Source organism: Phoenix dactylifera, unplaced genomic scaffold (assembly GCF_009389715.1).
Source record: "Phoenix dactylifera cultivar Barhee BC4 unplaced genomic scaffold, palm_55x_up_171113_PBpolish2nd_filt_p 000146F, whole genome shotgun sequence".
NCBI classification, from domain to species: Eukaryota; Viridiplantae; Streptophyta; class Magnoliopsida; order Arecales; family Arecaceae; genus Phoenix; species Phoenix dactylifera.
The window spans coordinates 67,265-80,665 of record NW_024067700.1 but is presented as its reverse complement, the minus strand read 5'-3'; positions in this window follow the sequence as shown (position 1 = coordinate 80,665).

Sequence of the window (13,401 nt, the reverse complement as noted above, 5' to 3'; positions counted from 1 at the left end):
CTGAGATGAATCTTTCTGTCCGGCTGTCTGTTGCTCCTTGGAGTCGACTCGGAACTGTAGGAGTCGACTTGAGTGCCTTTCCTTTGAATTTTTCTTAAAGCTTGCTCTTCTAAATTGAATCCTTTGAACTTGAGACTTGGGCCAATAAATTGTAGCTTTCTTCCAACTTTTCTTAAGAGCTTTGGAGGCCTTCTTGTGTTCTTCCAACTTGCTATGTTCCTTGCAAAATAAATATCTTTCTCTTCTTGCAACACAAATATTAGTAATTATACTTCAAGGTTTTGTGATCATCAAAATCAATCTTTAACTCAATCTTTGGGTCATCAATTTGTGAGCAAGAAATTTCAACTTGAAGGACACCTCGATGAAAGATACAATAAACATTCCCTTGAAAACAAAAAAAAAAGAGGAAGATTTTCTTCAGCCAAGGGTGTAAAGAATCTAAAAGGTATTTGGCTTGAAGAATGCTAAATGCACTGGTAATCTAAACTCTTCTCTTGTGAGTTAGTTGAGCAAAATCAATAGTCTGAAATTATATGGTAGCATGATTAAACCTTTAATTGCTGATCATCTTGATATCATGCTTCATTCTCATGCTAGTGATGATTGTTTCATGGTGTGATTAAATTGAAGTTTACTTTTTCCTATATAATGCATAACCATGAAATACACAAGTTTATGCCTCAAATCTCTAATTCAAAATAACTTGTGATAAGCTATGAATCATTGGGCATAATGAAAATGCTGTTTGCATGATATACATTTATATGCAGCATATTAGATTAATTCTTTATTCTGCTCTTTCATGTAAATTACTTGAGAATAACAAAAAGAGGGAGATAAAGAAAAGAAAATGAACAATTATTCAAGGAAAGTAAAATCTAAGTAAAGGCAAATACTCCAATCTTTAGGAAAAGCAAAACAAGCATAATATATTTGGCACATTTGTGAGACTGATATGAACATTCCTTTGGAAGAGATAAAATCCGTAATAAAATACACTTAAACAGGGAGAGTTTGAAGTGAACATTTTAACATTTCTATATTGCTCATCATAGGGATGGTGCCAATGGGGAGGCTAGTGGTAGTACCCGGCACTATTTGATCCAACTATTCGGTGTAGGGTATATTAGGGACGGCACAAGAGGGAGGCTAGTGGTAGTACCTCGTGCCCCTCCAACTCCACCGGATAAGGAGCAAATAGAGTATAGAGCATAAGAAGGTAAAAATGAAAGTATATAAGAAGAATCAAGTCAAATTTTTAATCACTTGAAAACACACTTTAAGGATGAAATCAGTGCAAGATTATATTTAAATAGGAGGAGTTTATTTGAAAAGAATTGATTTCGATCATTGACATGCTTGCTCTTAATATTTTAATACATGACTTAACACATAATATATTTTGCATATGGCATGATGTCTTGAATTATGGGTTCTCAATATTTTGTAATGCTCCATGCTTGGACAATTTGATTGAATGTTTGAAATACTACATAAAATTCTTATTTAGTATTATTGAAAAGAAATTTCAAAATTGTCGTTCACAATCATCTTTAAAATCTGAAAAAAAGTTGAATAAATTTGTAAAAAGGAGAAGAGAAGGATATCTTTATTTAGGCAAAATGAATTGATTTTGTTTTGTCCTTCAACTTGCCTAACTTTGGTATATAATGTTCAAATTCATACCAAAACTCAACATAAATACAAATATTTTGAATATGCTCTTATATGTTTGAAATATGTGTTTTCAATCGTAATGATTTAAGATGAGCTACAATGTGAAGATACATATCTCAAATTACAACTTTGAAAGCCTCCTTGAGAATCTTTATGAAATTCAGAATCTGATTTTGTATAAAAGCTTAAACTCAATATGAATTTCTAGATAAAACTACAGCTTAAGAAAAATAGAATAATTCTGATGCCTTGATTGCTTGCCCCGATACGCATCTGAAACATATCATTTCTTATCTTCAAAGTGGACTAATATTGGTCTGAATGATGTGTCTTTCGATGATCTTGATTGCAAACAAATATTTTTAATATATAATTTTATTTTGATATTGAAAAGATTTATTGTGCTTCATATATACATTACTGAAAACTTTGATTAAGAAATTGAGTTCTATAAATATATATTCTTCAATGATCATCTATATTTTTTTTTTCTCTCCTACATTATTAAAGACTTCCATCAAAATATATATGTATATATATATTATTAAAAGAGTGAATGATCTAAAGTCTAGAAATATTTCAGCTCACTCAAATGACTCTTAAAAGAAAGAAAATGTAAATGCTTTTGAAAGAATTTGAGCTTCAAATGAATCATTTTCTGATTAATATTTCAGTACATTTTTTCAAAGATTAAGAGAAAGCATAACTTATTCTTAAAAGATTAAAAAGAGTGATTGCTATAAATTTTGAATAATTCTAGATCACTCTACATTCTTGATATCATAAAGTTTCAGTTTTATTCATGTTTATCATTAAAATCTGAAATTCAACAAAAGATAAGAATAATTAAAGAAGAATGCATCTTTTAAGGGGGAGCTTTAGATATTCAGTATCTTATCCTAAAGTTACCTTAATTTGATGCATATCTTGAATTTTATGGATTGATTTTGATGAACCTCCTTATATTGCAAGACTTGCTTTAATTATATAATAAATTTATACCTTGAGATGAGTTCTATAAAGGTTGTCTTATCTCAAACCTTGAGTCTTATGAAAATAGAATATATTTTCGAGATTGACAATTTTATTGAACATTATCTTCAAATTCTAAAACTCTCAAATGGAATGATTAATTAAGGGAGAGAAAGAAAATTTCAGAGGGAGAGATCATATAGAACTTAATCATGTAAATTCACAACTAAAGATGAGAAAAAGAATACTAAATGTAAAGTGGTATTACACTTTGTGCTTCATTGAATATCTTTTGAAAGTTGGATTTTCATCTGTACTTAATTGGTAAATCACTTGTTTTGAAAACTAAGTGAAAAGGATTTCATTTGTCTTAGTATTGGAAATTTGCTTTGGAATCTACTAATGAGCTCTTATTGGCTTGCACTTTAGTATTTCAATCATGAGCCAATTCATTTTAATTGATTTTGATGCTATGATCTTTAAAGGAGTAAAAGAAAATCTTTAAGAGAGCTTTCAAAGAACTTTCAAAGCCCTGAATTTTATGTATCCTACATTGCATAAATTCATATCTTGGTATCTATGCTCCAATACTTTTATATCATGAAAGAACTTTGAAGTCATTAAGAACTAAGGATTCAACATAATCTTATGTTTTTCGAGTATATAAGTTTTGATCTTTATCTTCTCTTATATTATACTCTAAAAATTAATTAGATTGCTCTCATGTGGCTATATACTTAATATATTAAAAAAAAAATATTGGATTTTCATTCGTGCTTTCTTTGAATATTATTCTTGATACTCCTTGAAATAACTTGAAAAAGATTCCATCTACACTTGATTTGAAAACTATCTTTGGAATCTACATTTAAAGATCACTTCTGGCTCACATCCTAAATGTCTCATTCTTAAAGCTAAACTTTTCATCCTTGATTTTGATGATATCTGTTACCCCTGAAATTGTTTCAGATTTACTCTTTTTGAAAGAAAGGTAAAAGAACTTTAAAAGAATGTTAAAATCATCAAATTTGATGTGATCTCATCATAATTTTGAAACTACCTTAATTGTCTCTGATCTATACTCATTATCTTGCCCTGACATTATTGCCTTGAGTTACGTGATTCATATGCTTGCAATAATTTGACATCCATTGAATGAAATATTGCCTTGTGCTTTATGTTCATAATGCTTTATGTTTTGAATTGAATATAAATCAGCTTAGATTGAAATATGTTGAATATGTTAAAGCTGATTAACTCTAAAGCATTATCATGAAGTATGTTCTTAAAGTATCTCCCAAACTTTGTATTTGTTTTGACTTATATTTGTTCTTTGTGGTAGTTTGTATTTCTTCTCTAAAACATCGTGCTTTTGGCATAGACAATGTTTCTCTTGAGTTATGATCTTCCCATTGCTATTCATTCTTTTTGATGATGACAAAAAGGGGGAGAAAGTATAAGAGAGAAACTAGAAGCAAATTCTATAGGAAAGATAATTCTATAAACAAAGACCGTATAAGGAAGAAAATATAAAAGGTATATATTGTATACTTACGGGGGAGACATGTATTATACACTAAATGGGGAGACATTTAACAAAGAGAAAATCTGAATCTGGCACATAATCATAGAGATTTTTCTTGCCCCGATACATAATCTGAAACTCATATTTTATCTCAAATTTTTGAAGTTTTATCGCTAATGAATTATAAATGAAAGGGAGAGCAATTCAAAGAGTCAAATTGGCAACATTTAAATAATATAGGGGGAGATTTCACTCTTATATATGAAAAGCTGAAATTCAGAAATTTAAACCCTTTTATAAACTGTTTTTAAAGACAAGTATCAATAAGCTTATACTCTTTATTTTATAATCATCAAAAAGGGGGAGATTGAGGATGATAGTGTTATTTTGATGATTAACAAGCAATTATCTAGAGTATATTATAAGTTAAATTGATACTTCATTTATAAGTTCATTACTCTCAGTATATTTGTATGAATTGATATAGATACATGTCTTTGTTCATTTGAATGAATCTAACCTTGAGATGCAGCAAAGTGTAGATTGAGTCGACCCAAAGGATGATTGGGTCGACCCCGGCACATCAAGAAGTCATTTGGCACACTTCTGCAAAATTGGCACAGATGAACAGTAAGTTGGGTCGACCCAAGGTAAGCATGAGTCGACCCAAACTTCAAGAACCTCAAAACATGAAAGAAATATGTTCTCTGGATTTACTGAGAGGGTCGACCCAAACAGTGGTTGAGTCGACCCAAGCTTGAGTCGACCCAAACCCTGAGAGGGTCGACCCAAAGGCAAGACAGAAAGGCAGACAGAAAATGGTTCTCTGGAATTACTGAGAGGGTCGACCCAAGAAGAAGTTGAGTCGACCCAAGTGAACTTTGAGTCGACCCAAAGAATGGTTGGGTCGACCCATGGGAAGGAAGGCTGAAATTCAAGTTTCTGTATTTTCTGAGAGGGTCGACCCAAGGAATGTTTGAGTCGACCCAAGTGAAAGTTGGGTCGACCCAAGGACAGGTTGAGCCGACCCAAACACGGGCTGAAGCATAACGGCTAGTTCTGCAGATGTACTTTTTGTCCTTCCCAAGGTCAGTAACGGCTAGTTTTTTCAAATCTAACCATTGGGGCTTGTCCAAAGGATGTGGGAAGCTATTTAAAGGGGCACTATTCATCAGATAGAACAACTTTTGAAAGGAATATCAAAGAGTACACAAGAAAACAAAAGTGCCCTAATCTTCTTCACCAAGAGCTTCATTCAAGAATCAAAGAAAGGGATTGAGCAGATTCAAAGAGGCATCAAGAGCTCCATCCTCCCTTGAAGAGTGAAGCATCCTTGACAAAGAAGAAAGAAGCCACTTCAAAGCGATAAATATTTTCTAACTCTTCTTTGTAGTTAATATTGTTTCATTTGCTCACTTAGGAGTTTGAATCTTTCTTTTTGTTTGTCGAACTAAGTGTAAAGGTTCGTTGGTGAGCCCGTAAAACCAACAAAGGTTTTTGGTGAACCCGGAAAATCAAAGGATAAAGGTTCGTTGGTGAGCCCGCAAAACCAACAAAGGTTTTTGGTGAACCCGGAAAACCAAAGTGTATAGGTTCGTTGGTGAGCCCGTAAAACCAACAAAGGTTTTTGGATTGTGAGCCCGGAAAACAATCCAACTGTAATCCGCGAGATTATAGTGAATTCCCAAGGGGTCGCTTGGGGAGTGGACGTAGGTGCTAAGGAGAGCACCGAACCACTATATATTGTTGTGTTTGTGTTGTGCTTGTGTTTACATTTATTCTTGCATTATCTTCCATCTTTGTTCTAGTTTAACTCATTCAAATAATCTAAGAAAGCAACCACCACATTTAATTAAGAAAGCTTTTAAAACACCAAAAGAGAAGAAACCAATTCACCCCCCCCTCTTGGATTGTCACCTTGGGCAACAAGAGCCGAGCAAGAAGATAAAGAGCAGTCGCTTGTATGCTACAAATATAAAAAATTCGGTCATTTCAAAATGGATTACCCACTGCTTAAGAAAGCTCCCAAGAAGGCAATGATTACAACTTGGAGCGACAGTGACAAGTCAAGTGCAATGGAGGAAGTACAAGAAGTCAACAAATCATTGTCTCATAGCTCATGAGGATGAGGTTAATTCTGAATACAAATATGATTTCACTTTTGATGAATTTCAAGATGTATTTTATGATTTACTAGATGAATTAAAAATGCTAAGACTGAAAGGCGGCATACTCCCTCATCATCTCGGCTCTAAGATTGTGGTCTTACTTCCAAGCATACTCCATCGTAGTGTTGACCGACTAAGCTAGGAGGCATGTTCTGTAGAGGTTAGATATATTAGTAAGGTTAAGCAAGTGAGCAGCCACACTTGAAAAGTTAGACATCCATTACTGACCCTGACTGATCATTAAGGCCCAAATATTGGTAGACTCGCTCGTGGATTGCATCATTCCTGAGAAAATTGAAGCTGGAGAAGAGCAAGAGGAGTTTGAGCTTGAGGATGTCTGGATACTTCATGTTGATGGGTCTTCTAGCTCAAGCGAAAGTGGAGCTGGTCTATAGCCCTTATCATAAAGTACACTCTACGGCTCAGCTTCAAAGCATCTAACAACGAAGCTGAGTATGAGGCCCTCATAAATAGCCTCTGACTAGCAAGGGAGCTAGTAGTCCAATGCCTAAGGGGTTTTAGTAACTCCCAACTCATCATCGGGCAAGTCCGAGGAGAATTTGAAGTGAGGAGTTCTATGTTGGCCAAGTACCTCCAACAGGTGAAGGATATCTCCTCCGCCTTTAGCAAATTTGAAGTTCAGTAGATTCCAAGGTTAGAGATTGCTAGAGTCGACTTACTCTCAAAGCAAGACATCTTGAAGTGTGCTGACTTGAAGAAGACGACCTAGCTTGAAGTGCTCCAGAAGCCTAGCATCGAGGGGCCAAGCTCGATCCTGAAAGCTGACTTTGAACCAAGCTAGATGGATCCCCTCATCTATTACCTCTAGCATGGAAATCTTTTCAAGGACAAGAAGGAAGCTTAGAGTCTCAAACATCAGGTGACCACTATGTCCTCCTGGAAGGAAAACTATACAAGAGGTCATTCACTCAATCTCTCATTCAATATCACTGACCATTCGAAGCAGACTACCCTCTTCATGAGGTCCACGAATGAATCTATGGCACCAATATAGGGGCGAGAGTGCTAGCATACAAGGTCTTGCGACAAGGCTATTATTGGCTGACCATTTAGAAGGATGGAGCTGACTTTGTGAGGTAGTGTGACTAGTGCTAGTGACATGCAAATACCAATGGCAACTGGCAGCCCTACTTATACCAATCAACACCCCCTGACCTTTCGCTCAATGTGGGGTGGACATCCTCGAACCTTTTCCACAAGTAACCAAGCAATTTTTTTTTTAAAAGTGGCCATTGACTACTTCACCAAATGGATCAAGGTTGAGCTGCTAGCTCCCATCACAGACAACAAAGCTTGAGTTTCATTTGGAAGGCAATTATATCCTTGGGTGATTGTCACCGACAACAATAGGTAGTTTGACCAAGCTTGCTTCAAGTAGTTCTATGCCAAGCTTTATATAAGCCATTGGCTGACCTCAGTAGGCTATTCTCAGACCTACAGGGAAGCCGAGGTGACCAACGGAACCATATTGCGGGGCATGAAGACAAAGTTGAACCGAGCAAAAAGACTTTGGGTGGATGAGTTGCACATCATCCTTTGGACATATAGGAGTATATACCGAATCTCACCAAGAGACAACCTTCAACCTCAAGTTCAACATAGAAGCAATGATCCCATTGGAGATTGGCTTACCATTTTACCGGGCAGACTCATTCGACAAGCAAAAAAACTTGATGGACCTTCGAGCCAACTAGGATTAACGAGAAGAGATAGGAGAACAAGCTCATATCCGGATGGCATCATATCATAGCTAAGTAGATCGATCCTGCATCTCCTGAATGAAAGTCAAATTCTTCCAACACGGGACTTGGTATCCGGACGGCATCATATCATAGCTAAGTAGATCGATGCTGCATCTCCTGAATGAAAGTCAAATTCTTCCAACACGGGACTAGGTACTCTGAAAAGTCCAAGTAGCACATCTAGGACAATGGGGCAAGCTCACGCCGAATTAGGAAGAACCATGCAAGGTGATGGAGGTCGTTTGCCAAAGAACCTACAACTTGAAACACCTTGATAGGATGCCAGTGCCACAAACATGAAATTCAACCAACCTTCGAGCATACCATCAGTAAGATGGACTATCATATCATCAGTAAGATGGACTATTGTATCATGTAACTTGATCAAGAATGAATAAAACATCTTTTTTCCAAATGCTGCCCAAGTGTTTCAAGTTAGATACTTTGCTCTCAAGCAATCAAACAACAGGTTGCACGCATCTTCTGAAGGCTACCAACCTCTAGCTTCGCAGCAACCGAACGCACTGAAGCAATCCTGATTGGACACATCTCTCAAAGACCACTAATTACAAGTCCCACACATCAAACAAATCTCTCAATGACTGCCGACCATGGGCAATGAATGTTGGGTACATCTCATGATGGCCACATCCATTCACTATGCCCATGCGACCATAGGTTGGACGAATCTTCTATTGACCACCAACCTACATGCCCATGAAGCTAGCAAGCAAAAATTTCTGGTACTCCTGCAAAGACAACTCTCCATTCAACTAGTCCCAAACCAATGAAGAGATTTAGTAAAAATTAGGCTCAAATTGGAGAAAATAGACTAACCTGCTCACCCAAGTGCCAGCTATCCAACAACGCCAACTGAATAGAAGTCTCAGTGAGCTGAACTCCTAATTATCGATCTTTTTAGGTATTGAAATCTGCTAAATTTTCAATACCATGTCCAAGAGCATCTCTGAGTAAGCTCCTTATATCATCTTCTCCTGTTATATTTTTTTCATATTACTAGATCCAAAACTAGAGGTGTGTTCTATATAGGAGAGTTAGTTATATGGAATGATAATATGGACTTTCCATAAAATACTCATTCAGTATAATCCTTTAGAAAATCATTCCATACCAAATATTTTTTAACAATTTTTAGAGCAAGAGACGAATAATTTATACATTTTCGATATGGACATAAAATCTTTTCGTTCATATTAAATTTCTCAAAAGCAAATTTAATAAAATTCTAAACTCTTTCCAAATATTCTTTACTGGATCTCAACATATTTATTCAATTTTTGTCCATTCTATTAAAATACTGATTGAAGTGCAACTTATCTAAAAAAGATAAATGAAATTAGACACTAAGTGAGAAAGTGAAGGAAAAGAAATATACAAATTCACCAAACATACTAGCCATTGACATCAGAAAGATTCAAATTTAATTCTTTTTAAAATATATTTTTATATATTTCTTTCGAAATATGTTTTATTTCATATTACTGTTTTACTAGCCCCAAGAGGAAACATGTCGTTGGGCTATGCCAGATTCTTTTGCATTGTAGGGTTGCCTTTGCATTTTCCAGAGTCACTTTTTGAGTGGAATTGCGTAGAAAGTCTCTTAGCTATGCTGGATGTTCGGCTCAATGTTATTTTTATTAGTCTAAAATTTTTGTTTTGCCTTCCTAATTTGACGACAAAACATCTGTATAAACATTGTTAACAATTGCAGTTCCATGTATCAAGTTGTTTGAAGCAAACTTAATGCTAGATGTATCAAGGCGATGACTTGATCATTCTAACATTATAATTGATTGTGATTGGTTAAAAATCTCAATAACTGTAACCTTATAATGATAATTGTTGGCTAACACTCTAGTAACATACAAGGTGCCTTAAACCAGTCAAATAATGATCTTGTAGTTTTATGCTTATAAATTCCCAAATTACCAAAATTTCATATAGATTATGTAAATACTAGATGCATTCAATGACAAATTTTTGTGTATGGGAGGCAATTGGTTCAGATCATCTTCATTACCAAGTCCAAATTGGCCTGATCTGAAAACCCCCTACCTAACCATCATCAGCTCAAGCTTTTTGACCAGCTACAATTTAAATACAAGTTGGAAGGCAAAGAGAAAATGAAGCGAATTAGTAGAAAAATATTGGAAAAACATCATGTTAATTCACAACTCACAAATTAGAGCAAGTATGTAAACTCATTTCATTTTTCCTTTCCTCTTTTTTTTGTAAGAAAACAGTCTCATGCTCATCTTAATCAAATTGATACAATATCAAAAATGAAAACAAGTCTTTGTCCAAGATGAAAACTGTTGCTGGAAATTGGACCCGGGGGCCGCCGCGAAGCCGGGGAAGGAGGAGCTCCGCTGCTGCAGGAGGCGGACGGCGGTGCGCCGGCTTGCTGCGTCCTCCACCGCGGGGGGGGGTGTGCAAGTCCTGCAAGGAAAACCGGTGGCCGGGCTCCCCGGCGCCGGCCCTCCGATGCCTAAGTCAGAGGGGACAAGTATGTGGAGAGAGCAGGGAAGAGAGTATATGGAGAAGGCAGCAAGAACATTTGGATAAGATCAAGAAGACGAAGAGGATGATGTCCTCAATTGCGTCTGTGCTTCCCGGCGGGTTCAGTCCCGGGGATCTGTTTTTTCCCCCCCCTTTTGGTTCTCCCAGGTTCCCTTTTATAGGAGGGGATTACGTTATCTGGGAGGTAACCGGGGGATTTGTCCCTGTCCGTGATAATTGGGCACGATTTGGCCCATTTATGGCATAGTGGAGAACGGGGCCGAATCAGACCGGAACCAGGGAGTTGTCACGGTCGATCGGACCTGTTGGAGTGGTTGAACCGCCGGCCGTAGCGGGCCTGGGGTCTGTGGATGGTAAGTGCATTTATTACCGAATGAACCGGCGGCCAGGTAGAGCCATACGCTCTGATGGTTCAGTGATCCGGAGATCGTCTTGGGCCGTGTTCATTAAATGCCTGAGTGCATCGGAGACTTAAGGGAGTCTCATGCATTAATGGCAGGTCGTGCCGAACGCCTGCGGAGATCGTATGCCTTGATGGTTTGGAGATAGTGGCAGGTCGCAAGCCGTAGGAGTTGTCAAGTCCCTTGGACTTTAGGCGGGGGTTGAACATTTGGTAAAGGCATCGGCTCGGCAAGGGTGCCGAGCCGAGCTGGTCGCCCAATGGGGCGCCCTGTGGCGGGGCTGCTTTGAGTACTCCTGGTCGGCGCCCTTTAGACGAGCACCTTCTAGCAGAGCGCCTCGGCGCTGTCTTTGGTCGGCACTGTAGGTTTCTAGCATGTCATAATGGGCAGCGGAAGCTAGGGATTTTAAAATTTTCTTAATAAAGTCCCTATGCATGAAACCCTTTTAAGCCTAGATCACCTTAATGATTACAATCAAATAATATAAAATAAATGCAGAATTAGTAGAATACCTCAAACGCTAATCCAAAATGTACAATCTCCACGAGGCATCCAAGTGTCCGCCCTCCAATGGTGATCCACACGAAAACTTGATCAAGACTTTAGCTCCAAAGACTTTTGATCCTTAATGCAGAATTCTTCTAAAGAACTCAAATGGCTTGCTTTCCTTCCTTTCTATTTTTGTTTAGCCTTCTAAAATCACTTCTAATCCTTTTGTCCTAAGGAAGACCAGCTTGTCTTGGCTTAGGACACACTAGAAGCAATGTTAGAAAGAAAGAAACTAATGTAAGAAAGAAGGGATATGAGAGAGAGAGAGTTGGATTGATTTCCGATGATTAGAAAACACCGGGAGCATTCCTATTTATAGATGGCGTGGGGATGCATCACCAAAGGATGCATCCTATCCACACATCCTTCAGATGGGGTGTGATAAGAGGATGGAGGCGTGATCAAATGAAGAGCCATCTCTAGGATGAGGCGCCAACAAAATAGGGAGGCGTATCATGTGAAGAGGTGGTTATGGCATCCTTATCCAAAACACCTCATGCGGCATTCTCTTTCTTCACGCCATCATAAGTCCATCTTCACGCCATCTGATGTTGACCAAGTCAACATCAAATGCTGATCCATCACGCCATGAATCTTGATCATCCATCATCTCATGATGAAGATCCAATGGCTAGAATGCAAGGCGCCATGAGTAAGGGGAGTTATGTCATCATCCAACGGTTCTAGGATGATCCAATGGTCCCAATGCAAGATGCCTCATCATGATCATATTATGTCTTCATCCAATGGCTGATGAAGATCAAATGGTCATGATTAAAGGCCTTTCTTAACCCAATCTAATTGGGTTCAAACCAACTCACCATTATGTCTTCATCCAATGGTAGATGAAGATCTAACGGTCAAAAATAAATGTTTTATCAAATCTAATCCAATTAGACTCAAATCAAGCCAATTAGGTGCCAACTCTTGGCTAACCCATATTAGAATATGATTTAATCAAATTAGATCAATTAAAAATCAGATTCAAATCCAATTCGAATCAGATTCGAATCCAGTTCGAATCAGGAGCTAAGGTTTGCAACACCTGCTAGGATGTTTATCTTGCAAACATGATCTAATCCAATTAGACCCTTGATAAGTTTTCTTGTGTGTGACCCATTGGGTTCCATACTTAGCCAGCAATAGGTGTGAGTGCGAGTTGACCCAACTTGATTAGAACTCTTCTAATCGATTTAAGTCCAAACTGCGCGAACCCGAACTTAACAATTAGAATCCTTTCTAATTGGTGATCGAATTAAACTCTTTAATTCGATCAAACCTATAAGACAAGATTGACGTCTAGCAACGTGTCATGTCTACCCGAAAAATATGGAATTTGGTGGAAATACCAAAAATACCCTTCAGTGGTAAGTTACCATGCAATTCAATCCTTTAATCAAACTGCATCCCAAATATGTATATGAGTATGAATATATGTCAAACTCAATTTCATATTCATATTTTTCTCAATCTTTTAATGATAATTCAAATAATGAAACATTAGAAACTCTTTCTAATTTTCATTCTGCTTTGATCAAAGGCTTCCTGAATTATCATATGATTAGAATAAATAGGATGCTATCTTCTCTTACTAGAAGTGATTAATTCCTTGTTGACCTACTCATAATCTTCGTACACAATCCACCATATCCAGAAGACCTCGTACATAACTTATTGTCATGAATGAGTGTAAACCAAAACATAGGTTCATGTGCACAAGATACCATGGTGATCTCAGGTCAAAGGATCAGTTGCACAACTCCCACTAAGAGAATCATCTTTTGACATGTAAGTAAGACTTC